We start from the raw sequence: 26,692 nt of genomic DNA on the forward strand, positions 1-26,692 counted from the left end.
TATTAAATCCTTCGAAAAGTTGTTTCAGACCACAGGTGTACTGTGTACTGAGTTTTTCTGTTTTCTCTATCAGTGCCTTTCCTTTTCTTCATGATCTGATTGATCGGAGTACATGAAATAAATGACCTTGACCAGCCTCACGACTCTTTATTCATTTTTTCACCATTACAAGGACGTTTATCTCGCATATAAACATCTTGTAATTAATTATTCACCACAACTAATTATGCCGATCCGTCGACTTATCAGGGATTTTATGGGTTGGTTGGTCAACATTGCGAAAGATAGGAAACGTTACTGAAGGGGGTTCTCTATCATCAACTCCGTATAAGACGGAACGAAAACAATTCGTGACTTTTTTTTTCATTTTCTACTGCTCTGCCCATTTTGACAACACCTATATCCACCAATTATAGGGGTTCAATGTTAACAAAATTAGAGCCGTAGCTTGGGGTTTCAAGCTGAATATAAACAATCCTTACAGAAGGTTTAATACCCAAGGTCACCAACCTTAACAATCTTGCCACAGTTGATTTGAGCCATGGCCGACAAGGAATTTTGACACATTCGGGTTGTTTCTCTAGAGGGCCGTTATTTTATTGCTAACTAAGGTGTACCTAAAGCATAGTTACTGTAATATATATTTAATATTGGCCTTTGTTTTCAGGTAGATATGTTGGATAGAACTAATATTTAAAGTTTTTTCGTAATTTACTTTGATGTTTGCAAGGGCTAACTCTTTCAGTTATATCACTATGGTAGTTTTTACTCTGACTTAAACTTCACCACGAATTTAATGACGGAATAATCAAGTTCAATTGATGCGTCGATTGGAAGATTAAACACATCATCTGATAAATGACGATGTAGGCAGTTGAATCAGAACGAAATACGTATATCGGGTCAAGAGTCGTTGTTTGCTTCTTATTAAGTCGTAACATTCTAGCATCATCGATGTAGTTTTCGATTTGAACACCTTTCTTTGAAAAACACATTTGTCTTTTCCTATACTAGGTATAGTGCGAAAGAAGAGTAGGGTATGATACTACAATTACTTTTTTTTCTCTGTCATTTGAAAAAAAAAAATCTTGAACACGATCAATGTATGCCTTGGAGTAATTCATGTAGCTTTTTAAAACCTTTTCGTAATTTTTCTTTTACAAAACAGTTTCGTATATTCTTTCTGTCATGATCTTGCTTACAACAGTATGTCATTTGGAAAGAACACGATCTAACGATGAGTGAGCGCATATGTGCATAGATTCCAGTGAACATTTATGATAAACACGGCAGAAGTAATAAAACAATTTCTCGTTTGAACGAAAATTATGAACGTTTTCTATATACCCACACGTTCTTCGATCATCGTTACTTCTATGGGTTGACAGAAGTAACATCGCGAGATACAATTTATATTGTGGCATTTCATAACTGTTGGTTCAATAAGAAACAAACTGTCCAAAGAGTTTTGTGTTCAGAAAATCATTTAAATACAGAGAAGCAATATGCTTGGACTCTGAGATGTCTGACGTAACCAGGCACGTTCTGAATATAACTGGGATTTCCAGGTTTCACCTGGTGAAGAGGCTTTGATGCGTGTAGCAATCGTTCGATAAATGTTCCAAGATAACCATCAGGATAATGTTGACGATACTTTTCATTCTTTATTTTCCGGACGAATATTTGATGACATCCATTTTTTTGGAGTAATTTGAAGGAGCGTCATTCAAATTCCAAAGTGCTGCAGTTAAATTGTTCTGTTTCCGAGGCAAGTTTTTTTATGAGAAGAATTTGATTGACAGTTGTTAATAAAGCTCCAGATATCAACATACAAAACACGTAATTACTTTTCTTCACATTTTGAATCACACATTAATACTCAGTAAAACAGAATAAACTTTCACAAGCTATACCTAGTTTCGAATTTGATATCTAAGCCCTGATACATTCTATGAAAACGTTGAATCAGATTTACATTTTTGTATGGGACTCTTCCGCCTCGCAATATGACAACTTCAACAATTTGACAATGACCCATTATATGGGATCAATTTGATAAAATCGGATCCACAGCTAGTGATTTCAAGTACCAGCCGTACATAAAAACAATCCTCATAGAAGGTTGATTACTCAAGGTCATCTAAGGTCATCAACCTTTGCAAGCTTACCACACTAGATTTGTGTCAGGGTTATCATGGGATTAATAGAATCTCACACCCCCAAGGACCTGGGATCAGATTTCTCACACGAGTCGGGGATATTTTGTCTCACACGAGCTGCAGGCGAGTGTGAGACAAAATATCCCCAACGAGTGTGAGAAATCTGATCCCAGGTCCTTGGTGTGTGAGATTCTTTTTCTCACATGACCACAAAATGCGATAAATTCATATTGGACACGTACAATATTATCAAAAATTGTGACAACTCTGTCGTCTGCCACTGTACTTTGACCTGCTTACTTTGCAGTTCTGGTCCGTGTGTTACTCGTCGTGTCATTGGATAACATTTTGCGGGTGGAACAAAACAGACTGCTTGTCATCCAATCAGAGCTTGTGTAATATTTACTGCAGAGTGTGGGACGGTTTCTGAGAGTGTGGGATCGATTTTTCCCACACTGTCGATCCCGCACTCCTAGCGGCCAGGAATGTGAGAAAGCAAGGTCACCAAAGGTCATCAACTTTTACAAGTTTACCACACTTGATTTGTGTCAGGGATATCATTGGATAGCCAGAGGTATTGATAAATTCGGGATTAAGTTCTTCACCGTTTTCCTGAAGTATAAAAACGCTTTCTTAAAATAGGCCTACACTGTATGTTATGGGATAGAAACTCTACCAATATTTAAGGTTTTATCGTTACTTGATAACCTCCGAGTCCGTGTATGCAAGGGCGAACTTATTCATTATGCAAAATTATAATTTGATCCGGACGTAATTACATCACGAATTAACATCCAAAGAAAGTTTAATCGATTTGTCGACTGGAAGGTTAAACATATCATCTGTTGAGGTACAGTGTGGTCACGTTTATCAAAAATAAATACTCATATATCGGATGAAGATGTTGTTTTCTTCTTCAGTCTTCACATCCAGTATTACATATGAACTATCATCGTATCATATTAATAAATGCAGCTTTCCAACATCTTTTCATAATTCAGACTGCGTATTAACGCCCCCCCCCCCCGAGAGTTCTCCGAAATACAGTCATCGAGGGCTTTTTTAAGAAACTCCTCTTCATGTCATGTGGACACCCTGAGGGCGCTATCTCATCTGATTTACTCTCCGTATATTGGCCACCCTTCTTGCTCAGATTTGTCAAAAAAACAGTCAAAGAGACATGGGTATCAGGCGTGTCGAGGTATCGAATTATTAACTCAAAGTTACAATCTTCCTGAGAGGGCCTCTAAAGGCATACACTATATGCAAAAAATTGGTGTAGGCGACCCCTACTTTCATTAATTGAGGCGTGTGATTTGTATCAAAATAATCGTAAATAAAAAGATTAAATTGACTCGTTCTAAAACTTTTTTAAAATGTCGTAGGTACATAGTGCTTTTCCCTCAGCCAAGAAATATGAGTTGAGCGAAGTTACAAGCCTTGTGACTTGGGATGACTCGGGTTCATCGAACACTTTGGATTGTTTGTTTTGATATGGATTGTTCTGTCCTTTTGAACTGAAATTCCTAACAAATGGTCAAATAAATTGTTTAATGTTTTTTTAAGGTGTGCGTTACTGATAGTATGAAAACCTCCAGGGTATCCATTCACCTCCTCTCTTTCCGCCGATGCTAGGCCCTGTGAAATTGGCATCCGAAATCTAAGGCAAAGGCTTTTTCCCATGTAGATCATGAAAAGTAATTTTTCTGAACTAAAAATCAAGTAAAATCGATAAATATAGTTCCCATGAACAGTAGTTCTGATACTCGAGTTTTGAGACCAACAACCAGCCTCCTTGCTTAGTTGAGGCATCCCTCCCTCCACTGTCTATGTTTGAGGTCAAATGCCAAAGATATACAAACTGGAAAATCATGGTAGCCTTCTATCCATCTAAGAAGATCGACTATATCGCCAAAGATCCCCGAAATAGATAGTAGGCCAGTGCTTTCCAAAATTAACCTGCAAATCATAAAGTCGTGTAGATTTTGACAACTTGAGGAGCTTTCAATCTTTTCTTATTTTCTTATCATATGTATTACCCATCCTTGTCGCTGAGTTTTCCTAAAATCAAAACTATGGCCGATATGGGCATTACGCGTATCGAACTTTCGAGTAACAAGTCATTGACAATGACATAGTCCCCACTTGTAATAGGAGTATTAGTCTTGATGGGCCAGGGAAATGTGGTCATTAGGAAGTATCACTGGAGTGTATATGTTCAGATTTATGGACACATAGGTCTATGTCATTGTTCCCAATTTGAAACAAGAGCCATGTCTAAGTTATGGTTCTAAATCGGGAAAAAAGATCAGACCTCTAGCTGTATTGGCCAGCCAAGAAAAACATATGCGCATAATAAATGAGGTACAAGATGTGACATCTTAAGGTCTATTATCCTATCAAAATTGAATCGTAAAGAACTTGTGGTTACTGAGTTATGCATATATATGCATAATCAAGGTCAAAGGTCATCAAGGTCACGCGGCATTTTGGAAAAAATTTGTATTGCTAATTAATCCATATATGCCTAAATTCAGACCTCTAGCTCTATTGGCTTGCCCGCAATTATATATGTGCATAATTAATGAGGTAAAGCATATGTTGTCATAAGGTCTCCCATCCTACTAAATATAAAGGACATAGCACTTGTGGTTACTTATTTATTGACATAATCGTGTATTTTAGGTAAAAGGTTATCGAGGTCACATGACATTTTGTCAAAAAATTTCTATCCTATAGTCTATCCCTATATACCAAAAATAATACATCTAGCTCTATTGGCTCGCTCAAAATTAGATATGCACGTAATTAATGAGGTACACTATGTGGCGTCATAAGGTGTCCCATCATACCAAATATGAAGGATGTAGCACTTGTGGTTCCTGAGTTATGGACAAATATGTATATTTGAGGTCAAAGGTCACCGAGGTCACGTGACATTTTGTCAAAAAAATTGTCTTGATAAGTTATCCCTATATACCAAAAATCAGACCTCTAGCTCTATTGGCTCGCTCAAAATTAGATATGTGCATAATTAATGAGGTACAATATGTGGCGTCATATCCCGTCATACCAAATATGAAGAGTGTAGCACTTGTGGTTACTGAGTTATGAACAAATATGTATATTTGAGGTCAAAGGTCACCAAGGTCACGTGACATTTTGTCAAAAAAATTGTATTGCTAAGTTATCCCTTCATACCGAAAATCAGAGCCCTGGCTCTATTGGCTCGCTCAAAATTAGATATGCACGTCATAAGGTGTCCGATCATACCAAATATGAAGGCTGTAGCACTTGTGGTTACTGAGTTATGTACAAATATATATATTTGAGGTCAAAGGTCACCAAGGTCACGTGACATTTTGTCAAAAAAATTGTTTTGCTAAGTTATCCCTATATACCAAAAATCAGACCTCTAGCTCTATTGGCTCGCTCAAAATTAAATATGTGCATAATTAATGAGGTACAATATGTGGCGTCATAGGGTGTCCCATCATACCATATATGAAAGGTTTAGCACTTGTGGTTACTGAGTTATGGACAAATATGTATATTCGAGGTCAAAGGTCACCAAGGTCATGTGACATTTTGTCAAAGTGTTTGAGATATCTGCGTGAACGGATGGACTCACGGACGGACATGACCCAATCGATAAGCCCCTTGGACTTTATCTGTAGGGACTAAAAACTGTGTCACTGCATCCTTTTTGGGCCGACTCGCAGCGATTTCGAAGCTGTTATCCAATTGGTTGGCAGAATCGTACCGTTATAATGAAATAATACAAATAAACTCCCTAAGTTGCTGTGAATAGTGACAATCGACCAATCAGATATAACCTTGCAAACACGCTGCGAGTCAGCCGTCCTTTTTGCAATATGAATACGATGAGAAACTAAATTTTTATTTTTCTTGGCCTTATACATGGGAGTCTATGGACTGCCTTATACATAGGAGTCTATGGAGGTGAAAACTAAAAAGTCCTCTAACACGGCCAAATTTGATCGCACTGTGAAACAAAGACGTGCATCTGTATGAGGTAGGGTACTATCCTTGTACTAAGTTTGAACGAAATCGCTCCTGGCGTCTCTGAGATATCTGCGTGAACGGACGCACGCACGCACGCACGCACGCACGGACGCACGCACAGACGGACGCACGGACATGACCAAACCTATAAGTCCCCCCGGACGGTGTCCGTGGGGACTAATAAGCTTGACAGGTCCTATAGGCTACGCGATATGCAGAAATTGATGGCACCCTTGCTATAATATATGCAGATATGTGATTTGTATCATGTCTTTGTGAATTGAATTGAATTGAATTGAATTGAATTGAATTGAATTGAATGGTAATTTATTCGTTTCAACCTTTTATTTAACTGAAACGACGTCGGGCACTCTTCTCCGTCTGCGAAGCAACATTCTTCGAAGTTGTAACCTTGATGACCCTGAGTGATCCGGGGTCATCAACCTTTATCAATTTTTGTTCTGTGAGACATCTGGTATAATTTTAAGCAAGAATCCCTGATATGAATGGGTAAATATTTTAACTTATGTGGTACCCATTATGGTGTCCATTTCCCTCGCCCCTTCCCGCCGACGCAAGGTCTTATTTTCTCGACAAACGCAAACGCATTTACATCACAAATAATAACTTTCTGGGCTAAATTGCCGGAAATGGACGAATGCAGTGAAAAAGAAATGTAGTTCATACATCCAGTTTAAAACCTATAACCGCCGCACCGGGCTTGCTCAGTTTAAACTCAAACGTAAAAAATAAAAAATAATCAAGTGTAAAAGATAATCAAGTTTACAAATCATGGCCTTCTTCAACGATATTCTGTCTGAAGAGAGAGAGAGATCACCATGTTAAAGAGTTCTCCTAAATCGACTATCTTTCTAGGAATATTTTGGGAGTATGCTACGCCGTCCTAACCAAGCCGTGTGGACCGGCCGATGCCTAGAAGTACTGGCTCTGTAATATCGGCTGTATTGCAGATTTTCTGACACTTGTATTTTTTCAATGGGCATATGAACTCAGAATGTATCCGCCCACAACAACAAGATGTATGATGATCATTTATTGGAACCTTTATCAGGTTTTTCGATGTTAAGATATTTTTTGTCTGAGATGTAATTTCATCAGAACCTTTGCAGTTAAGGTTGCCTTTTTTTATCAGCATGTATTAGAATCGTGGAACTCTATTCCACAACATGAAGAGAAAGTTGGCAGTGATGCAAAGGCAATTTTGTGGAATTCTAAGTTTAAACTTTTTGTAAGATTGAGACATAAAGTAGAATATATTTTAATTGACAAAGAGAAGGTAGAACTACAGAAACTAAAAACTAAAGATGTGTACAAACTTTAATTTGCTATGTCAATTGTTGCAACCAGCCAGTATGATGAATTGGCGAAGAGACTTCAAGCAGGTGCCTAATTGGCAAGATAGCTGGATACTTGCTAACAAACTTACGTTTGCAAATAAAGTGCGTGCATTTCATTGGAAATTTTTGCACAACAAATGCATAAATAACGTAAAATTGCCCCTTTGGAAACTTAGGGAAAACTCTCTTTGTTAGTTTTGTAATTTGCATGATACAGCTCAACATCGTTATTTTGAATGTACTATTGCTAGAGAAGTGTGGAAAACGATAGAAAGGAAAGTGTTTCAGAACTTATATAATATATGGATACATTTATCATGGCAAAATATAGTATGTGGAGAAGATGTTAATATAAACTTGGATAGCAAACTCAACTTAATTGTGTTAGTAGCAAAATGGACAATACACAAATTTCATTGTACAGAAACAAACAAGTCACATCTTAGACAATTATTGCAATGTGAATTACAACGAAGGAATTTGATTTAATTTCATCTTTTTTGTGTTATAGTTTAAGTGTGTAGCATTACCACCAGGTTTGAGAAACTGTTGTATATACATTCTTTTATGTAAACTTTTTTTCATTGCGAATAAATAAAGAAGGAACCTAAAAGAGAGAGAAAAAAGATGCATGATGTTTTGACTACTCCACATTAGTCATTCCCCACTTCAAAAATCTCCAGCTATCCATCCTTCTTGAAAATGTCTGAATTGCTGTCCGTTATATTTGTCAACTGACACATTACACAGTGAAGACACCAAATGACAGCCGAACACCTCGCTGTTGACGTTATCAAGGTGTAAAGTTTCGCCCAGCCGGCAAGTAGGTGCAGTCTTACGGTTTGGTTATAACGCTTGGAGCAGTCAAGGCGATAAATTAACATTCAGAAGCGTGCATTTAGAAAAGAAGTTCAACATTAATACTGGTTGCCTTTTTCGATTTTAAGTTAATAAATCTATCGAAAAGTTATATTAAAGGGAGGAGGTCGTCGGAACTGCGCCTGTGTGTGACTTTCTTGTTTACAAACGATATATTTCATGCATGATATCTAGATGCATCATGTCAACCATTTACACTTGCATGTTCTTCACACACATTTTCTTCTAAAGTACACACAGAATGTGCTGGTAAGCCAGACATTATTAAAGCTGCCGACTTATTTAATCACTGGTTAGAAAAACATGAAAGTCTCTGGGGTCTTACGAAAGAGGTATCTCTAATTTGCAAGCAAAACATACCAGGGATTATATGGTCTTGGCGGAGACGGAACACTAATTTCCAGAACACAGCGTGCCAGTTTATGACCTCTTTCACGTAAACAGAATGGCAATTGACTGCACACACATATACAAATTGACCACTCACACAGAATGATTAAATGAGTCGGTAACGTTAATGTCTGGCTTATCAACACATTCTGTGTGTACTTTAGAAGAAAACAAGTGTGATGAACATACAAGTGTAAACGGTCAAACCTAAAAGACCCGTAGCTGCAAAATTAAAATTTTACGATATTAATTGTTGACAAACATGTTTTAACTTTCATCGACCCCTAGATACATTCTAAGGGACCCTGGCATTCTTTGAGAAGAGTTCCCGGCTTCCTTCCTTTAAATCCTTTGGAAAAATATGTTAGCGACTACTGCTAATTGCTTATTTACTGGTATTTTACCATCGTGGCCAACAGTCACTGCTGAATTTCTGCACACGCGCGTTGATATAACAGATGGATGTTCGCATATTTCTCACGGGGGTCGTCATAACAGATATAACAGATGGATGTTCGCATATTTCTCACGGGGGTCGTCATAGCAATCATAGTATTTTCGATGAACTCTTTGATGTAAATACGCCAACGGCCATAAAACGCAAAACTGTGACTTTGATGAGTATTCCATGAATTCATTTTCAAATGTAATATTTATATAGATAATGCGGACCGTTGATTTTGGTTTTCTGCCAAACACAACAAATTTGAAGTCGGCAAACTAATAATTTGAACTGTGTGAAGTTACACAATTTGCGGCCATCATTCGGGTCCGTTCTCTCTGAGTATGTAATGTATCCAAAGACAACTTGAGTGGTAAGAAGATCAGCGTTTTGGGGACATTAGGAATGAATAACGTGCAGATTTTTGTACTGGGCGATGACTAATTTGCAGACATCCAATCACAATGAAGCTTAATGTCGTTGGAGGATAGTGTGTCTGTCGAAAAATACAATGGTAAAAAATTCAGCATTTCTGGCTGATGGACTTTACGAATCGATAACTTTGTTTAAGAGTTGAAAGTATTTTAAAACTTGTTTAACTCCATGAAGAAACACGGCCCCCACGGCCAACCAAGGCGACACTCTACGCACCACTATGGGTGTATAATTCGAATCCAAATTATTGTACAGGACTTTTCTAAATAAATCTATACACCTTTGAGTATCTGTTCAAATCTACCCATCTTATTGATATTATCACCATTGTAACTGATTGTAGACTTCTATAGCGTGAGGACCACAATGTTAAACGTGACGCGGTTTAGCAATGAGGTACATCTGCAGAGTGTGAATTTAAAAGGCCTAAATGTAAGAGACAGTCTTGTATAACTCGGGATATTTTGTTGTTACGTTTGATGATATGTTAGGTGCATCTTACCAGTTTTGCAATACATATTCTAGTTGGAACGGCATGAATGGGAAGCCAGGAGTGACGTGGTCACTGCTGTTAACCTCGGCTGTGAAGGTTAGGCTTTGGTTCAGGTAGATGCAACGTTACGGTTTGTTTATAGCGCTCAACGTGGAGATGTCATGACCAATAAAACGCATACAGTAGTTGATACATTTAGAAGTTCGACATTATCTGCTGTCACTTTTGTTTTCAATTTAGGATATTAAAGGGAAGCGGTCGTCGGGACTGCGCCTATTCGAGTTTCTTGTTTAAAAGCAATGTTTCGTGCACGATATCTTGGATGCGCCTCATCATCATAGCTGCAATATTTAAATAATACGATGTAGATTATAACAGACATGTTTTAACTTGCATCAGTCACCATCGTACCTTGGATACAGTGTGTACATGGGTCGTATGGGTCCAATGCGAGCTTTTGATCGCAGTATCCCTTTAATGTGTATGCTGTGCGTGCTCGGAAATTGAAAAACGATCCCTCGAATTGCATAAGTGTTACATGGTTCACAAACCTCTATTGGTGAACAGTCGACATTTTCTATATTGTTCAGAATGTTTCAAAAGTTTTGTTTGCGACCACTGAATTACCTATTCACCAGCATTTTACTGTAACGGTTCTATTTCTATGGACGACAGTCACGGCTGAAGTTCTCCATTCTACTAGTGAGTGGATGTAACGGCTGGGTGTCCGCACGTTTCTCAAATGGGCGGTGACTTAATTTTGGGTCGTCATGGCAATGTTGTTAACATTGTTAAACTGTAACACAAAACAATCTATGGCCAGAAAACGCCGAACTCAAGGCTCAGAGTATACCATGAATCCATTTACAAATATGAACGTTATAAAAATGAAATTATATTGATGGATAATGCGGAACGTTGATGGCAGTTTTCCTGCCGAACACAATAAATTTCAAGTCGGCAGACTAATAATTGAAGTAACTTAATTTACGGCCATCAATCTCGGGTCCGTCCTCTCTGAGTATGTTATTTATCCAAAGACAACTTGGGTGGTAAGAAAATCAGCCAGATTTGGGCGGGGGGGATTAAGGATGAATAATTGCAAATATCTGCAGTGGACGATGATCAATTGGCAGTCGTTATATCGCAATGAAGCTTGATGTTGTTTGAGGATATAAATTCGTATTCTACGCTTTTAATATATCTCGTGGTCAGAATATTCAGCATTTATGGCTGATGAACTTGCGGAGCAATGATAGAATGTGTGAGATTGGTCGATGACTTTGTTTGAAGAGTTGAAAGCATTGGAACTTTCTTGAAGTCAACGAAATAAGGCAATAAAGCCAAACAAACAAACAAAACAATTTTTCTGGTCCTTGACATTCAGCAAAAGTGATGCGGCGACGCGGCTTTTTATTTTTATTTTTCTCGGTACTATCCTAACAATGCTGGTTTGGCACCATTGATACAACAGTTATTATTTTTTATCACTGGCTGAACAACACTTCCGTTTTCATTTTAGCATTTTTGGACATGCAAACACGGATATCAAGGATAGCTGTACTGATGAGTATGTAAGAGGCGCACTGACTCAGAATCCATTGATCTTGAAGTAATGTGGCTTGAAATAACACCCCCAAGAAGTAGAAGTGTTCTTATTGCCACTGTTTACCACTGTTTACCGCCCACCTGCCTCTTGTCATGAAATCGACTTAGCAATACTACAGAATATCGAACAGGGATCTTTCCTGTGCAAAGAAATGGTCGTATGTGGTGACTTCAATATTGACCTTTTGTCAGAGTCTTCAAAAAATCATCCTTTGTTTCAATCAATGTTAACTTTAAATATGGTACAGCTTGTGGAGAGTATTACTCGACCAATTTCTCAGTCATGTCTTGACCATATTTATGTCACCAATTATGAAAACTTCACAAATACAAATGTGATTGAGATAGGTCTTTCAGATCACTATCCTGTTGTAACTTACCGTAAGTTGAACTCGCATATCAAAGCTCCAAGTGGTCATATAAATATCAAATATCGGTCTTTCAAACATTTCAGTGAAGAAAAGTTTTTGAATGATTTGTGCAATGCTCCTTGGCATTTACTTAATGATATTGATAATGTTCATATTTTATTTGATACATGGGTTTCAATTTTCAATACAATTTGTGATTTGAACTGTCCCATCATTGACCGCAGGGTTAAACGTTATAGGCAGCCCGAATGGCTTACAAATGGGATTTTAGATGTTATGAAGGAACGTGATTTGTCACTTAAAAATGCCAAGTCCTGCTCTTCTCCCGATCTATGGAAATCTTACAAAACCCTTAGTAACAAAGTTGTGCACCTTACCATAGAGGCCAAAAGGCAGTTTTTCAAAAACACTCTCATAGATCGTAATACAAATGCCACCGTTATCTGGCGTATTTATAATGACGTGGTCAATGGTAACAATTATAAATACCCTGCGTTTATTTCTAATGGGACTTGTTTAAGGAATTATTCAGATATTGCCAATGAATTTAATAAACACTCTTTGGCAATTTCTCAAAACTCTGGTAATTCTGGTGGTACAATGGATTTTGAGATCTTACAGAGGTTTGTAAATACTGGCCAGAGAAATACTTTCTGTTTACCTTTAATTGAGAATGGTTTTGTATACAAGTCTCTGTTACAAGCAAAATCTACAGGAATCGATAATGTGAATTGTAAACTTTTAAAATTTGCTTCTCCTGTAATCACTGATACTCTTACTCGCATTTTCAATGTCAGTCTTCGAAGTTTTATCTTTCCAAATGTTTTCAAATCTGCTCGAGTCGTTCCCATTTACAAAGGTTCTGGTGATGTTTTTGATATGTCAAATTATCGACCAATTTCCATACTACCAGCTCTCTCAAAAATCCTTGAAAGACATGTATATAATGCACTGTTTGATTACTTGTCTACTTCTAATCTACTTCTTGATACTCAGTCTGGCTTTCGTAAGAATTACTCATGTCAGACAGCTTTAATTCGTTTGACTGACGAAATACTGCATAATGTTGAGAATGGTTATTTGAACAGTGTACTTTTGCTGGATCTTTCAAAGGCATTTGACTTCATCGATCATGATATCTTGTTAGCAAAATTATCAGTATATGGATTATCAGATGGTGCAATGAACTGGTTTAGATCTTATCTGTCAAATCGTTACCACATTGTCGAATATATGGGTAGCTTATCAACCAAACGTCATGTAACTGCAGGAGTCCCACAAGGTTCTATTTTGGGACCTTTATTATTTATGCTTTTTATTAATGATCTTTCGTTATGTGTTGACTCCTCTTCCTTGCATATGTACGCTGATGATCAAACACTACTTACAAGGGGTAAATGTATTGGCGAGGTTAATGAGGCCACAAATAGGGATATTCGTCCCATCTCAAATTGGATGATGGCGAATCGTATGCGTATAAACATAAGTAAAACAAAGTCTCTTTTAATTACATCCCCTTACAGGTTGAATCTCATAAATGGGACTGATAACCAGTTGTCGTTATATATTTCTGACATTTTGATTCCCCGAGTTCAATCTGGGAAAATTTTAGGTGTGACACTAGATGAAACTTTATCATGGGATGTTCATATCGATACTTTGTGTAAGAAATTAAGTATGCGTATAGGTCTATTACGTAGATTACGATCACATATCCACTATGAGTATCGTATGGTGCTATATTTTGGATTGTTCCAGAGCGCTCTTGACTATTGCTGTATTGTTTGGGGTAATGCAACCGAAAAAAATATTGATAAAGTTTTCATTCTTCAGAAACGAGCATTACGTATACTTTTTGAACTCCCCTTTCAAGTTGACTTTCCATCGCAGGATTTATTTTCATCTCTGAATGTTACGTCAGTTAGACAGCGTATTTTTTATTTTACTGCAATTTTAATGTTTAAATATATGAATGGTGTCTGTCCACAATATTTATCAAGCTTATTTACTCTCAACTGCAATGTTCATGACCATAATACGCGGTCTGCATATCACCAGGACTGTTATGTGCCAAGGTGTATTTCAAAATCTGGTCAACTATGTTTCATTTCCGAGGATCTAAAGTATGGAATACTTTACCTACAGATATTAGACAGAGTACTATTTTGAATCGGATCAAGTTTAAAAGTAAAGAAAAATCCAAAATTTGTCACACACCGTTTGCTATGGTCAACGCTCTGGTAGCAACTGTGATCTACGCAAATCGATTGTAGCGAGGACATTGTCAATATACACCTCGAAAGTGAAGACATATAAACATTTGTTCAAATTTTCCGCTAGGAATCATTCAAGCATTCACTTTCAAAATCAAGAACAAAAATCGGAGGTCACCTCGCAAAGCTTTGAACTAGCGAGACAAATTAACAAAGATTTACTGATATTTGAATTTCAAAATGGCCGTAATTCCCTCGTTAACTCTATGGAGAAAAGTAATTTTTTTAAATTTTCATAAAACTAAGATGGTGAAAGTTTTCCTTACTCAAAGGACTTCAAAATTAGTCTCTACAAACGGTAGATCAGAAAGTCCAATATCTGCGCATTTACCTTAATTTTAAAAACCTATTTCAGTGCACAAAAATACTCTGTGAAATAGAGGTGATGTTTCCGTTCTGACAATAGTTTATGTACATTTACTCAATCTTATAAGCACCGTGCCTTCGAATTCATACAAACTTGTGTTGTCATTAGATGTATCAGCAAAATGGAAATGACGCGTGCTTGGCTCAGGTAGAGATGAAGAAGATACTTGTGGGAGGTAGATGTTAAAGGATGGCCAGGCATTTATTTTGAAGTTCACTCTGTAGTGCGAGATAACTGTACAATTTCCTTATTAATGAAGCAACAGATGAATATAATATCATGCCAAATGTAAACATGGGAATAAAATGAAATGATTTTTAGTAGATTCCCATTGTCAGTGAATATCATTTGAAACCCAGCAAAGAAGGAATATATGAAAGTAAACGCTAAATTACTCCTGTTTCTTGTTCCATCTTTGCCACCCTCTGGTGTTTATCAAAACAGCATAGGACAAGTGTGTATAGTTTGCCGTAGAGGGCGCATCTCAATGATCCAGATGATGGACCAGAACGAGGCCAGAGGGACGGCGAACCAAAACACAGAAGTTTTACAGGTTCATCGTGGTTTTGTTTTACCTACGGAAGTGTTAAGTTATCAGCAGGGCGTTGTTACAGTGTTTTATTGGCATCAAATGATGCACACAGCATTTTGAAATGCATCATAACGTGAACTGCGTATGTGCAGCGACAGACAAATGACCTTGGCTGTACCCGGCAACTTGGGTGAGGTCAGAGGAGCAGCTGAGCTAGAGTTGCAATGCCTAGGCAAGAAGACGGAATCAGTAAACTTAGAAGGCCCGCCTCCCTCTGAGGAACCGCAAAGGACAAGGTAGGAACAAGTAGGTTGCAGTATTAACGATAAATGTTTCTGTATATGTTTCAGGGTATACCCCATCACTGGAAAAACGACTAACGAAGGGGGAGACTGAGGGATAAGGGGAGGCGAAGGGAGATGGGGAGGCCCAGCTTGGGACAAATGACAGGATATTTACACTAAGATTACTTATCACTTTTTACAAACATACCTGGCTTTGACCTTTGACCAAATTATTAAATTATGTAAGACCAAATTTTTAAGTACACTTTTACAGGTAGTACTTAGGTCCCTGCCATGATACCTTCAAGTTCAAGTATATACACATTAGATCTCGACCTGACAGAGACATTAGCTTTTACTGATGTAGCTGCAATAATTGTAGCCTTTAGGTTGGCTGTGGAGCTTGGGCTTCTGTCATGCAGCTCACTCCTTGCCTCAGCCAAGGCTACAATACAGTCCTATACTTTTTCACGTAAAATATTGCTCAGTGCGGATCTGCACTGAATGCTTAAGGCACATACAGGCCACATTATCAGAGAAACTCGCCCTGCCGTGTGCAAATTTCACCATAATCTTGTTCCCGGATAATGTTAGAAACCTTGTAACCACGATATTATTTCTAACAATATATACTTCATTGTATTGATAATTTTTACCTTCTGGACAGCACCAGCCAAGAACCTATCAAAAAATCTGGTGTGTATGATGCCTGTCTGTCTGGCAACTGCATCTATTCAACCAGATATGAACTGTAAATGCTCATGTGCTTCATTATATATCAGTATATTGCAGTTATGTGTAAATTTGAACATTTGCCACATGTTGCAACTTCATTGAAAGTATTATGATCAACATAATAAACAATATTCACCACAGATTAACTCTGTAGGTCATTAAGTATTAAAATATGTAATTAGCTGAAATAAAAATAATTAGTTTCTTTGACTGCTATAATTGTATCACCACTTATATAGCAAGTGTAATTACCTTTGGTCAAGTCCTTCAAACTATATATTCCAAACTTTGAAAGCTCATTAGATATGCAAACTATTAATTAGCTGACATGAAAACGTAAGTGCGAAATGACTTCCAATATTGGTATAACCTGGTATAATCATCAGTGTCATATCATGTTATGCCAACTTTGATCAAATAAATGCAAGTACATGTACCGCTATATATCCCTAATTAGGAACGTTAATTAATACACACATTAGGAATTGGCTGAAGCAAAAATGCTGTATGCATTTCAATAATGTTAGCCTACATAATAGTATCTTTAATGTACATGCAAGTTTCATCAATTTTGGTCATGTAAATTCAAATATATCCCTAATTTCAAAAATTCATTAAATATACAAATTTGGAGCTGGGTGAAGTAAAAATGCTTAATGACTTTCAATAATGTCGTATCGTAGCATCTTTAATGTACATAGCAAGTTTTGTCAACTTTTGTTCAGTCAATACAGATAAATATCCCTGATTATGAAAGTTCATTAAATATGCAAATAAGGGATTGGCTATGGTTCAAATGCTTAATGATTTTCAATAATGTTCTATCATAGTATCTTTAATGTACATAGCCAGTTTCATCAACTTTGGTCTCGTTAATTAAAATAAATACCCCTAATTAGGAAAGTTCATAAAATATGCAAATTAGGAATTCGCTGATGTAAAAATGCTAAATGCCATTTAATAATGTTCTATCATAGCATCTTTAATGTACCTGGCAAGTTTCAAAAATTTTGGTCATGTATATTAAACTTCAAATAGATATCCTTAATTTCAAAAATTCATTAAATATGCAAATTAGGATTTGCATGAAGTAAAAATGCTTAATGACTTTCAATAAGGTTAAATCATAGTATCTTCAATATGCATACCAAGTTTCGTCAATTTTGATCACGTAAATTCAGATATATACTCCAAATTAGGGAATTTCATTAAACATGCAAATTAGTAATTATCTTTCACGTCACTCCTTAATATCTTTCAAAGCTGATATATCTTGGTGTAATCAACATTTGTAGCGAATCTCATCAAATTGTTTGCAGTCGTTGTCAATATATATCAGTTTTTTCTAAAATCATTAATTATGCAAATGAGCAAAAAGTAAGCAAGCCACACCCACCAAAACTAATCAGTTCCTGCCATTTGCAAACTAAATCTATGTAGCAGATTTGATTCTTATCTGATGAGCCGTTTTTGAGATATTGAGTACACAGACAGACAGACATACAGACAGACACACACACACACACAGACAGACACACAGACAGACAGACATCGCTGCGACATATGCCCACGTGTGTCAACACGTGAGCAAAAAACCGCTCTGAGTTTATCAAAACTGTTTGCACAGAGTGTAAAGTTAGTATTATATAATAGATTTCTCAAAGTTGCCATTGTTGACTCTGTTTACCTTGATTCTGTTTTCTGTTGACAGATTATTACAGTGAAAGTGGGTTGAATAGGCTGTCATGTCTGCTAGTTACTATGGCAACAGAACCGGAGGAACAAGCCAAGACAAAGGCCGTGGAGCCAACCCTCAAGGTGTGTGGTCAATTTATAATTAAATAACAATATATGCTACCAAGGGAAAGACCATAATTTTTTGCCGGCCCAAAGGATGATGCTCAAGATATGGCAATATTGATGATGCCAAAGCTAAAGGTAATGGTATCATCAATATTACTGTCATGAGTGCCAGTCTTAGGGCAGGCAACAATTTGTGATCTTGCTATGCTGTCTTGTGTTATTAATTTTATTATAACGAATAAACACTTTTAGTGTTGAGTCTCGCAAGGGAGAAATTTTTTGCTCACGTGTTGACACACGTGATCATATGTCGCAGCGATGTCTGTCTGTCTGTGTGTCTGTGTGTCTGTTTGTCTGTCTGTCTGTCTGTCTGTCTGTCTGTGTACTCAATATCTCAAAAACGGCTCATCAGATCAGAATCAAACCTGGTACATAGATTCAGTTTGCAAATAGCAAGAGCTGATTAGTTTTTGGTGGGTGTTGCTTGCTTACTTTTAGCTCATTTGCATAATTAATGATTTTAGAAAAAACTGATATATATTGACAACGACTGCACACAATTTGGTGACATTCGCTACAAATGTTGATCACATCAAGATATATCAGCTTTGAAAGATATTAAGGGGTGACGTGAAAGATAATTACTAATTTGCATGTTTAATGAAATTTCGTAATTAGGAGTATATATCTGAATTTACTCAATCAAAATTGACGAAACTTGGTACGCATATTAAAGATACTATGATTTAACCTTGTTGAAAGTCATTAAGCATTTTTACTTCATCCAAATCCTAATTTGCATATTTAATGACCTTTTGAAATTAAGGATATATATTTGAAGTTACATGACCAAAATTGATGAAACTTGCTATGTTCATTAAAGATACTATGATAGAACATTATTAAATGTCACTAAGCATTTTTACATCAGCAAATTACTAATTTGCATATTTTATGAACTTTCCTAATTAGGGGTATTTATCTGAATTGACGAGACCAAAGTTGATGAAACTGGCTATGTACATTAAAGATACTATGATAGAACATTAATGAGAGTCATTAAGCATTTGAGCTTTAGCCAATTCCTTATTTGCATATTTAATAAACTTTCATAATCAGGGATATTTATCTGTATTGACTCGACCAAAGTTGACGAAACTTGCTATGTACATTATAGATACTATGATACAACATTATTGAAAGTCATTAAGCATTTTTACTTCATCAAGCTCCTAATTTGCATATTTAATGAATTTTTGAAATTAGGGATTTAAATTTGAATTTACATGACCAAAATTGATGAAACTTACTATGTACCGTACATTAAAGATACTAGGGTATTATGTAGGCTAACATTGAAAGGCATTAAGCATTTTTGCTTCAACCAATTCCTAATTTGTGTATTTAATGAACTTTCCTAATTAGGGATATATACTTGGATTTATTTGATCAAAGTTGGCATAACATGCCATGTACATTGATGAACATACCAGGTTATACCAATATTGGAAGTCATTTCGCACTTAAGTTTTCATGTCAGCTAATTTATAGTTCGCATATATAATGAGCTTTCAAAGTTTGGAATATATAGTTTGAAGGACTTGACCAAAGGCAATTACACTTGCTATATAAAGTGGCAATACAACAGTGTTCGCGCTACCGCTCGCCAGACGGCAAAATGGCGAATTGATTCACTCATTGGCGACTCAGACGGTCAGAACAATCGCCAGACTGGCGACTCAAAATTTGTACGTTCGGTCACTTTGTTCTACGATGTTCTGTTGCATTGCGGTGTTTTGTTTTACTTCTTGGGAAGTCTTCCGCCATAGTACTTTCGTACTCATCTAAGTATAAGCCCTGCCACTGTTTTCAGAGTATAATGGGTCGTACAAGTTGGTAAAATTACTTTTCAGATAAAAGAAGCTAATGGGACATCGAAGTTCCCGTGATAGTATCGTGAGCAAAATGGCACGTGTACCCAATACATGTACTTGTGCCCCTCCGAAATGTCCCCCAAATAGTCCCACTCTAGTTACGTCCGCCATTGTTCACGTTCACGCTGTCCTGTTTTCCCGGGAGGTTGTCATAGTCCAAGTCTAAACATGCAATTTCAGTTGTTTTCAGCGATCATCCTTTCATCTGTGAAGAGCGGTTTTACCGGTGACCATTACAATTTTCACTGCTATGCTGTTGTTTTAACAAGACACGGACCGTTTGATCTTGGAAAGTAGAGTTGCTTTTACGTGCAGCCAATGCACATGCCAGTTCACGGGTTCACACCATGCTCTTGAACGTGAATGGCAGCACACATGATGTCTTTGTTTCACGTTTATATTTTATCTCAAGGTATGATTCAAGCTGAAATGTCACCAAAATGTCACTTCTATATCGAGGGATTGTGCAAACCAGTTTGATTTAAAACAGCTTTGTAAAACACTGTTTACTTAGCTTGGAAATTGTTACTGAGTTTTGCTGTCTTTTGGCCATGCACGGACGTGTATCAATATCAGTGTGATCATGGCATGCCATGCCACGTTCATGAAGATCTTGAGGATGTTACTCTTTTCTGTATTTTTTTGTACTTCACAATTTCTTTGGATGACGTTTGAAAGTTCAAGTGGTGTTCAATAGTCATGCATGAGTTTTGATACGAAGCATTCTTTTTATTGAACTATTAAAGCAGCTCTGAGGATACATATGATGATGAGAAAGTGGCAGACCTGAAATATCATTACTCTTGAGTATTTAATGATATTACCTTTGACCCTTCGAGATGAATGTGTGTGACCCTTGACCTCACCTCTCAAAAGAAAAATCTGGCTACTTGTGTTCACACTGTATCAGCCAAAAAGGCTAATCAGCTTGAGTAGCCAGAGCAAACCCTGTACAATGACAGCAGTCAAAGAAATTAATTATTTTTAGCTCCCATAGCCATATGTATATATGGCAATGGAAGCTATTTTTATAGGCTAGGAAAATGTCTGTATGTATGTATGTCTGTATGTCTGTACGTCTGTATGTCTGTATGTCTGTATGTCTGTATGTCTGTCCGTCAACATCAAAAACTCCAAAACCGCTGTACATTTCATCTTGATATTTGGTGTGTACATGGATGATGGGCTGTAGATGAGATTTTGTTCAAATGAAGTTGTCATTGCCAAAAATATGCAAATTAAGTGAAAAAATGTAAAAACAGTCAAAATTGAAAAAACTCAATAACCACTGAGCAGATTACATGAAAAATTAGCATGTAAGTACTTTGGGCTGACATGAAATGATTGTGCGCATCTTGGGTCAGTATCTTGGACTTGCTATTTTTCATGAATTTTTTTGTAATTTTCTCCCATTTTGGTCAAAAAATCTCCTGCTCTGAAACCACAAGTCCGATTGATTTGAAACTTGGTATGGAAGTGCATAGGAGTGACCTTTCCCAAATTTGGGCAAATCGTGGTGAAATTTCCATATTTTTAGTTTACACGTCCATAGACTCCCATGTATAAGGCAGATCTCCATAGACTCCCATGTATAAGGCCACAAAAAATAAAAATTTAGTTTCTCATCGTATTCATATTGCAAAAAGGATGCAGTGACACAATTTTTAGTCCCCACGGATGAAGTCCAGTGAGCTTATAGATTGGGTCATGTCCGTCTGTTCGTCCATCCGTGAGTCCATCCGTTCACGCAGATATCTCGGATATTTTGACAAAATGTCATGTGACCTTGATGACCTTTGATCTCAAATATACATATTTGTCCATAACTCAGTAACCACAAGTGCTACCACCCTTCATATATGGTATGATGGGACAGCTTATGACGCCACAAATTGTACCTCATTAATTATGCACATATCTAATTTTGAGCGAGCCAATAGAGCTAGAGGTCTGATTTTTGTATATGGGATAACTTAGCAAAACAATTTTTTGACAAAATGTCATGTGACCTCGGTGACCTTTGACCTCAAATATACATATATGTCCATAACTCAGTAACCACAAGTGCTACACCCTTCATGTATGGTATGATGGGACACCTTATGACGCCACATATTGTACCTCATTACTTATGTGCATATCTAATTTTGAGCGAGCCAATAGAGCTAGAGGTCTGATTTTTGGTATATAGGGATAACTTTGCAAAACAATTTTTTTTGACAAAATGTCACGTGACCTCGGTGGCCTTTGACCTCAAATGTACATATTTGTCCATAACTCAGTAACCACAAGTGCTACAGCCTTCATGTATGGTATGATGGGACACCTTATGACGCCACATATTGTACCTCATTACTTATGCGCATATCTAATTTTGAGCGAGCCAATAGAGCTAGAGGTCTGATTTTTGGTATATAGGGATAACTTAGCAATACAATTTTTTGACAATATGTCACGTGACCTCGGTGACCTTTGACCTCAAATATACATATTTGTCCATAACTCAGTAACCACAAGTGCTGCTCCCTTCATGTATGGTATGATGGGACAGCTTATGACGCCACATATTGTACCTCATTAATTATGCACATATCTAATTTTGAGCGAGCCAATAGAGCTAGAGGTCTGATTTTTGGTATATAGGGATAACTTAGCAAAACAATTTTTTTGACAAAATATCATGTGACCTCGGTGACCTTTGACCTCAAATATACATATTTTTCCATAACTCGGTAACCACAAGTGCTACACCCTTCATGTTTGGTATGATTGGACACCTTATGACGCCACATACTGTACCTCAATAATTATGTGCATATCTCATTCTGAGCGAGCCAATAGAGCTGGATGTCTGAATTTTGGTATATAGGGATAACTATAGGAGAGAAATTTTTTGACCAAATATCCTGTGATCTCGATGACCTTTTACCTAAAATATATGTTTATGTCAATAAATAAGTAACCACAAGTGCTATGTCCTTTGTATTTAGTAGGATGGGAGACCTTATGACAACACAAGCTTTACCTCATTAATTATGTACACATCTAATTCTGGGCAAGCGAATAGAGCTAGAGATCTGATTTTTTGGCATATAGGGATTAATTAGCAATATAATTTTTTTTTTCAAAATGTCATGTGACCTCAATGACCTTTGACCTTGATTATACATATATATGCATATTTCAGTAACCACAAGTTCTATACCCTCCAATTTTGATAGGATATTAGACCTTAAGATGTCACATCTTGTACCTCATTTATAATGCGCATATGTATTTCTTGGCTGGCCAATACTGCTAGAGGTCTGATCTTTTTTCCCGATTTAGAACCATAACTTAGACATGCCTCATGTGTTTCAAATTGGGAACAACGACATAGATCTATGTGCCCATAGATCTCAACATATACACTCCAGTGATACTTCTTAATGACCACGTTTTCCTGCCCCATCAAGACTAATACTCCTATTACAAGTGGGGACTATGTCATTGTAAATGACTTGTTGAGTTAATGGTTGTATCACAGTATTCGATATATCTAATTCTGTATTTTTTCCATTTTATATTCTGAATAATTACATTAAACATATTTCACTGTCTCCAGTACATTTCATTTAAGTATTTTCACTTCATGCACTTTATCCCTTTCACACATGTTCAAATATCTGACCAGAGAACAAACACTAAATAGTCCAGGATGGGAGCTACAGTGTCATTGACGCTATTTTTATTTCAGCTAATTACATATTTGAATACTTAATGACCGATAGAGTTAACCTGTGGTGAATATTGTTCATTATGTCGATCATAATACTTTCAATGAAGTTGCAAACATGTGGCAAAGGTTCAAATTTACACATAACTGCACTATATAATGAAACACGTGAGCATTTACAGTTCATATCTGGTTTATTTCTTTCTTGATCGCAATGCTAGAGGAAGTTGAAGGTCAACTTAAAGCCGCACTTTTCAATCCCACGTTCTCGCATTAGTGGAGTTCTCTCCTAGTCAAACACTTGGCCAGTGCAATGTTTGATTTCTATAACATTGTTGACACAAACTGATCTCAACCTTTTGTCACATTTTGCTAATCCTGCAAACAGAGTTTATGCAAGCTTTTGATTGACGGTCATTCAAATCGCCAATGATCATTGATTACCCACCACAAATGCTCGAATTTCCTTAAAAAATGTCTCCTAGTCGCGTTACACTTTGAATATAGCCACAGAGTTCGATCGGCAGCAACTTCGCGCTGACCGCTTGGCAGTCTGTCTGTGTTTTTGCGGCTGGGAAAACTAAAAAGTGGCATTTTCTGGAGCATGTGCCCGCGTGTTGCCTGTTTGGTGTCCACTTACACAATGAACGCCGCCATACCTTGGCGTCCTATTAAAGGGAGGCTCCGCCTTTAAGGTGGAGCTGCACACTGCCAACACAGTTATTTTCAAAGGAATATTCCTCATTGAAGATTACAAGGAAACCCCCTCAAAGAATATATTTTCAAAAAGCAGAGAATCAAAAGTTTAGTATGGTGGCAGTAATTTAAGAATGAAAGGGTTTATATTTGGGGTAAAAAATGTCATTTTTGGTATTAATGATAAGCATTAATATAAGTCAAAAACTTGATACTATTTTCTGAAATAAAATGTTTCACTTTAAGGCCGAACAAAATAAATTGTACTGTTCCGATAACATGGTTTTCAAAATTAGGGTAGATAGGTCGGTAGGGATTTTTTTCAAAATATTTTTATTTTTAAATATGCATTTTTCAGGGGTTCAAACCCTGCAGCTGTTAACAGTTCCATCATCAGATTGGATTACTGGTTGACATGTATGTTTGTTCGGATGTCAAAGAAACTGAACTGGCTGAATAATAATTCTTTTGACAACAAATTGTACAGTCCAGTTTCAGACCTGCTTCTCTTCAGTGGTGCAAACTGCTGGTCGCTTACCATCAGAACTTAAAATGCAACAAGGGTTTTCTTGGCTCTCATAATTCCTCATCTTCCACAGTCCCTCAAAATAAAAGTAAATCATGGTCACTGAGTGAATGTTTTTCACGTTGAAGTTCATTGTAGCGTCGCCAACTTGGATATACCAGTATATCTGCTGGACTTCAAACCATGGCCCAGCTGCAATATGGCAAATTGAACTCAAGTGGAGTATGTTTTACATTGAGAAAAACCTTGGTCGTTTTCCTCAAGAATTTGTTCGAAAGTCTGTTTGTAATTTACAGCAGACAACAACGATCTTTCCTCGCTGTGATGGGATTTGTGAAAGGTATGTAATACAGTACACATTGTGCGTATCGCTGGCTGCCATATTGTTTGTAACGTATTTGCAATGATGAATGACTTCATAGGTTTTGCACTAGTTCTCACATGATTTGCTCTTTATTTCTTGCGTGTGTGATTTTGTGGGTTTTTCTTTCTTTTTCTTTACTTCCGCATCTACATAGCTCTAAAAAGTCAAGGGTCGGTGGGTAAAAATAGGGGAGGTTGGGTTATCGGAACTGCACAATTATTTGTGTTTGGCCTGAACAAGAGTTTGCATTATCTATCCTCATTCTAAAATGGGTTGAAAGACTCAACTCAAAAATTAGCCCAGCAAAATAGGCGTTTTCTTATATTTGGTTGAAAGACTCAACTCAAAAAATTAGCCCAGCAAAAAAGGCATTTTCTTATATTGGGTTGAAAGACTGAAACTCAAAAAATTAGCCCAGTAAAATACTTTAGTAGGCATTTTCTTATATAGCATTTAAAAAACATAGTGTAAATATATCAGAAAATTTGACCCAGCCAGAATGGAGTTGAAATCTCTTGAAATCTTAAAATTGGGAGAAAAGAGATAGCCAGGAAATTGGGTGATTTGTATACATTTGCATAAATTAATACTTTATCATGCAAATTACAGCTTCTTGACAAACTTTGGTAAATCCAACCGATATTAAAATTTCATGAAAAATTAATTAAAATTAATTATTTGCCAAAAAAGGTGATTTTCAGCAAAATATGCCATTTTGGATGCAGCGCCCCTTCAAGTAAAGTCTACAAGCAAAGAGTGTTGTTTATGCTTGCCTCGTGTAGTGTACCGGTACATCTCGTAAAACTAAGTTCTTGTACCTTTTTGAAAGCCATTGCTCTGCAAAATACCAAGTGAAGGTACACGATGATGTGCATGTGGGACACCCACAAATGACACACTGTATTCCAGATCATAGTAGTAGGCTATATCAGTACATGTGACATTCTAGGGTACGCAACAGGGCTTTATCACCTGAGCCATATTTTATCACTTGTAGTTGGATATTATGTGAGTGACCCTGAGCCAATCACAGTAACTTGATAAAACATGAGGTGTTAATCTTTATCGTTATAAAGGATGATTTTCCAGGAAGCATGGTATTTTATTTATTTTTGCATTGCAGATACTGTGAACCTTTTCCAATCTTGCAATCTGTGCCATGTTTTTGACATCTAGCTGAAATTGTTTCACATTCGATGGCTTTGACTGAAAACAAAATAAATTTATGAATAATTTTGAAATTTTGAAAGGAACATGAACAGAAAAAATGGAATGTTGATAATGATATGGTGACTTTCACCC

At 36.9% G+C, this 26,692-nt stretch overlaps 1 long non-coding RNA gene across 1 annotated transcript in view; it reads left to right on the forward strand.

Moving 5' to 3' along the window:
- The first annotated feature begins 15,257 nt into the window (after positions 1–15,257).
- Positions 15,258–26,692, forward strand: part of LOC139134103 (uncharacterized) — a 37,862-nt gene continuing 26,427 nt past the window's right edge. The window contains exons 1-2 of the long non-coding RNA XR_011552718.1: positions 15,258–15,629; positions 18,064–18,170. This is a non-coding gene — a long non-coding RNA (uncharacterized lncRNA). The remainder of the gene's footprint in view (positions 15,630–18,063; positions 18,171–26,692) is intronic.

This window comes from Ptychodera flava, chromosome 5 (assembly GCF_041260155.1).
Source record: "Ptychodera flava strain L36383 chromosome 5, AS_Pfla_20210202, whole genome shotgun sequence".
Lineage (NCBI taxonomy): Eukaryota > Metazoa > Hemichordata > Enteropneusta > Ptychoderidae > Ptychodera > Ptychodera flava.